Raw genomic sequence first — 5,718 nt, forward strand, 5'->3', positions numbered from 1 at the left:
GGAAGAGGAGTGGACCCTCCAAGAACCCCAGGCAGGAGAGCAGGCACTGGCCGCAGGGCAGGACGACTGGATGGATGGATGGATGGACAGATAGACAATGTGACATCCCAGACCTAGGACCACCGGCGACCATGGTGGTCTCCATGCTCCCTGGGGCCTCGCGGACTTGTGCATCTGCAGAGGAGCCGTCTGCTCCTGGTGGTAACATGCTTCTTTCCCAAGACACGGCTCGGCCCAGACCTTTCCAAGGACATCCAGACCGTTTCTCAAAATGGTTGTGAAGCAGCAGAAATCTTCCTAGTTTCTCCACATCTGTGTTATGCCCTGGGATGCAGTATCCATGGTAACTTCTGGGAGAGGGAACTGATGGTCCCTGACAATGGCTGATCTAAGGGGAAAGCTGGCCTCACCCACTGCCCAGCTGGAGAAGGAGCCAGGCAGTGCTTGGGTCTTGAGGCAAAGTGTTTGCAGAGAGAAGCTCGGTCTCCTCGCACCCACCCGCCGCTGCACGAGGAGGCTCCGCTGTGACCAAGCTTCTGATTGAACTGTGAGCAGATGCACTTTTCTTAAAGTTTCTAACTGGAACTTCAGACGGTGTCTGTATGGTTTTCTACTTTTCCTTTCAAAAATAAATAAATTAATACACAATTAGAACGGAGGTGTCTGTGGGGAAACACCCCAGATTCCGAGCGAGGAGTGTGTCCGAGCTCCCTCCTCTCTGTAGAGTGAGTGCCACTTGTGCCGAGCCTGCCGGACGTACCTGACACGGACATCCGAGAACCGTCTGTGTGCGCGGCCTTCTATTAAGGCGCCCTGCGCACAGCCTGCTGTTGTTTGGTTGCCTCTGCAATTTGGAAAGATTAATTGAATTCTGAGCAATATTCTAACACATTCCCATTGCCTCATTGGGATTCATCTCCTGATGGTGTAGAGTGTGTTTGAAAGATTAAAGTTCATTAAATGAAGCCTTTTTCAGCGAGTGCTCATCTGTGGCCACTGTTCCATTGTAAACTCGACCCCACTGCTGGCCAAGGGCCAAACATGTGAGAAATCTTCGCACTGACAGTTACTTTTCTGATCCCTGGAGCCACCTGTTCCCTGGGGTCCCCGTGACTGCATCTCACTCCACCTCCCAAGCGGGTGCCGACGAGAGGGCGGTGTCTGTGAGCACGGAAATGTCCTCATGTGAGTTCCCAGGACTTGACTTTAACATGGGCAATGCACACCTTGCTTTGTGTCTTAAGAAAATTTGCTGATCTGCATGGACTCAGACCACACGTTAGCCTCCTACCCTGTGTCCTCCCAACTCCCCTTGTCCCCTGACTCTCCACATCCCCCTGACTCCCCTTGTCCTCCCAACTCCCCATGTCCCCCAACACCTCGTGTCCCCCAACACCCCATGTCCCCGACTCCCCATGTCCCCCAGCACCCCATGTCCCCGACTCCCTGTGCCCCCAACTCCCCATATCCCTAACTCCCTGTGTCCCCCGATTCCTGTGTTCCCCAACTCCCTGTGTCCCCAACTCCCCTTGTCTCCAACTCCCTGTGTCCCCCGACTCCCCGTGTCCTCCGACTCCCTGTGTCTGTGTGGTGGCTGGCAGGGCCCACGCCCAGGAGGCTGCCCCGCCCGGCTCTGCTGGTGGTTGGGAGGCTGAGAGGGTCTCCTGGTGAAAGCCTGAGAACCCGGCCGCACACGGTTTCCTTCTTCAGGAAAATCATTGTGTGGGCGACAGAGAGGATGGCGAGGGACGGGAGAGCGGACCCACTTAGTGCCCGTGCATGACACTGGGTCAGGACCGGACACGTGGGTTCTCTGGCAGTGAATTCTCAGGGTCATAAAACTCCCCCGCTTCTCAGTTTTAATTTATCAAAATGTCAGAGAAAAATAACATCAGCTTCACTGGAGAGCGACGTTTTAAAATTAGAAAATAAAATAAAATGAACCCAATGTCAAGGACAAAGTTAAAGTGACTTGGAGGTAAGTCCTCCTGTTTGGCGACACTCGTGCCCACCGGCTGCCTTTCCAGAGGTGAGTCCCCTGCCCCCTCCCCCGCCCCCTCAGAGGCAGGGCTGCCACCAAAACGAGCTTTCGCGGGTCGTCTGACCACGGCGAGCTGTGGGGATGATGGCATGGGCAGTGACATCACACATAGGAGGCATGTAGCTTTGTGCTCACCATTCTGCATGGGCACTAATTAGTACCCGTAGCAACCACAGCGCCAGGCAAAGCTGAGATGGCATTTCACTGTCTCTCCCTCTGAGCTCAGAGTCCCTGCCGCGCACCTGCCGGACGAGACACACCGGCACCGCGACCAGGAGACACCTCCTCAGGGCATCTGAGCGCCCATGCTCGGGAGTCAGAGGGGTGCGCCGGCTCGTGTTGCGTGGACAAAAGTCGGAGGCGGTTCCCAGAGTCCACGGGGCCTCCGGAGGCCGTGTCTCCACCACAGGCAGCCGGCCACGCGGATGCTGTGGGATGTTGCAACCTGGTGCTCACCCGATGCTTTCAACCCTGCACTTTGCAAGAGAAAATGCACGCAGTCCACCTGCCTGCGCCCGAGACCTGGGTGGCTCTGCTGCGCGCCGCCGGTCACAGCGCCTCGGTGGGTCCTCCGACTGGTGGGGGCGGCCTCAAGGCCCCGACGCTGCAGACCTGCAGACGCTGAGCTGAGAGATGAGACTCCCAACGGGACTTCTGGCAGCTGGCGGTGGGGGGAGGGGGGGCGCCCCATGGCTCCCCCGCAGGCACCAGGTGTTTCCATCTGGAAAGGGGCTTAGAGCGGAGTCTCAGGTGGCTGCTTGAATGGGACTCACACGGGGTCAGGGGCGCGAGGTGAGGTGTGCAGAGCCGCTGGGCTGTTGGCACTGGGTGGTGCTTCTCCTGCTCTGTCCGGTGCCGAGGGCGGCCCGGACCTCACAGAACCCGCCAGTCAATGGACTGACACGCCTCATGCTCCCCACGCGCTCAGGAAAGTCATCAGCGTGCAGCTGGCATGCCATGGAGTGCTGGCTGCCGGTGCGCAGCCTTGTGATGTGACATTCACACACCTCCCGGTGATCCCCACAGGGAGTCTCCGGCCCCCTGCGCGGGCAGGTGCCACCACGTCACTACCACTCCCTGCGCTGACTTCGCCCCAGCGGCTTATTCACTTTGTAAGTGAAAACGTGCACCTTTAACTACGTTCACCCACGGCAGCCATCCCCGCCCCCCCCTCGAGCAGCCACCAATCAGGCCTCTGTGTCTCTGAGTCTGTTTTGTTTGTTTTGTTTTGAGAATCCCCATTTCAGTGAGATCAGACGGTCTGCCTTTCTCTGTCTGACCTGACATCATGCCCTCTGGGCCCACCCACATTGTCACAAATACCAAGATTTCATTTTATTTGATTTAACCACAGGGTTCATCTTAAAATCAAGGCATCTCAAAATTGCCATCATCCAGGGAATAAACATGTAATCATGTGAAAACCTTCGGGTAAGATAGAACCCTGGCACCACCTGTAATTAGATGGGGTGGCACACAGGTCAGGCCTCAGGGGTGACATGGCAGGAAGGGGAGCATGTGCAGGACGCCTGCCTCTCTGCAGGGACTGTGGCCTGGGCGGTGAGACGGGTCAGGGAAATGGTGCAGAGACCGGGCCCAGCGCTGCGGCTGCGCTGTGGGCTCTGCAGGCCAACGCCTGGGCTCCGGGTACCAGCAGCTTCTCTTTGCACCTCAGTTCCCTCTTTTTAAAATGGAGAGCCCGGCCGGCATGGCTCAGTGGCTGAGCGTTGACCCATGCACCAAAGGTCACCGGTTTGATTCCTGGTCTGGGCACATGCCCAGGTTGTGGACTTGATCTCCAGTAGGGGGCGTGCAGAAGGCAGCTGATCAATGTTTCTTTCTCATCAGTGTTTCTCTCCCTTCCTCTCTCTCTCGAATCAATTAAAACCATATTTAAAATGGAGATGCTCATCGGCGTGCTCACCGGGAGCTCAGCATGGCGCTCGCCGCACGGTCAGTGTCATAAATACAAGCTCTTGTTTTCCTGATGCCCTTGTGTGAGCCGCGCCTGGGCCCTGTGGTTCCGGGCGGGACCTGCTGCCCAGGTGGCAAGAATCACTGAGTCTGAAACGAGAATGGAAGGTGGAGGGAAGGGGGAGGGCTTGCTGAGTCCATGGCAGTGTTCAGAGCTGTGTTGCCCAGGGAGTGATTGGACTCTGGGAAAGGACTTCTTTCATCAACTCCCTGTTAGAGTTCTGAGCCAGCCTTGAAATGTAAATTTTTCCTGTTAACCAAAAGCCTAAAATTTTTCCCAGAACCAATCACTTTAGTTGCTATAACATACTGGTGTCGCACTTTGCTTCATGAATCCTAGCTTTAGGTCAGAACAGATCAATGTTGCTAAGGCAACTGACGATTTACTGAGTGTTTGTAAAGCCCTTGCACAATCCTAAGGCCAAATGGCTCTGCACGGAACAGTCATCAAGGCTGTTCCCCTGGAAGCAGAGGAGGAACATGCCGGTGCTTTGGCGCGAATTCCGAGGTCCCATTTACTCACAAATCACGCTCCTTGTCTGGTTCCTCTGTCCCCACAGACACCCGCTCTCACAGGTCTTAGTCTGAGGCCTTGGGCAGGAGGTTATTGGGGAGTGGGGCCCAGGGCCAGCGGGAGGGACAGCCGGGGGGAGGGGGACAGGGCAATATTCCTCTGTGGGCATCCGGCCTTTCCTGCCAGGCACTCGGAGGAGCCCTGGGTGGCCCAACCTTAGCCCAGCGGACTCGGGCCTTAGCACTCTGTGTGCGTGTGCAGGCAGAGCCAGCTCGGGGGCCCGGGATTGGATCAGAGGGAGCCAGGGGCTCAGGGACACCCAGAGCCTCCCCTCCATGGGCCAGCTCTGAGCTCTTCGAGGTGGAAACCCAACCCTCTCCACCAAGATTGGTTTTGGTTTTGTGTTAAGAACCCAGATTTTCTTTGTGTGTAAAAATCAATGCTCAAGAGACTTGAAAATGACCGTGATCAGGGCAGGTGCACAGGGAGAGCCAGGTGCAGCTTCCGGCCCTCCTGCCCTCCGGCTCCGCGTCCTCGCTGCGTCCCTCCTCTGACCAGCCCGCCTCTGGTTCCCTGAGGCTGCGGCTTGCTGCAGGGGGCTGTGCGTGGTGACAGGTCTCGGACACGTCGGGGATTCAGATCAGAGCTGCCTGCCTCCCTCTCAGGAGCCTGGTTCTGGCCTCCAAAGCCCAGTCTGGTTTCCGGTTACCATGTTGCTGTGGGGGCAGCGCCCGCGTTGCAGATGGAAAATGTGATGCTTTGGGCTTTTCTGTTGACCCTCAGGTCACTGGGAGAAGCAGCCTCCCCCTCGCCAGGCATTTTCTCTCCAGGGCGCAGTCTCTAAGCAGGTGCCGCTCAAGCAGCGAGCAGTCTGGGTGGAGCCCCAGCTGGTCCCTCTGGCTCACACCTGCCCCCTGGGCTGCTGCAGGCTGAGGCCTCCCCACCCCCAGGGCCTGGACTGCCGGTTTGTAGGGATCTGAATCGCCACTCTAAATGGGCATCTCTGTCCTTCTGCCCGTGACAGCTAGACCCATTAAATTAATTTTTTTTAAAAGAGAGAATTAAACAATAATCACGGTTGGCGCTGTCTTTTAAAGAGAAGCAAGATGATTGGGTCTGAGAGACTGGCTGTGTTCATTGAACCTCCCTGAACCAAGGATGTTCAACCCCATTCATCCCACCACACATA

Source organism: Myotis nattereri (genome assembly GCF_964212035.1).
Source record: "Myotis nattereri genome assembly, chromosome: 17".
Classification (NCBI taxonomy): Eukaryota; Metazoa; Chordata; class Mammalia; order Chiroptera; family Vespertilionidae; genus Myotis; species Myotis nattereri.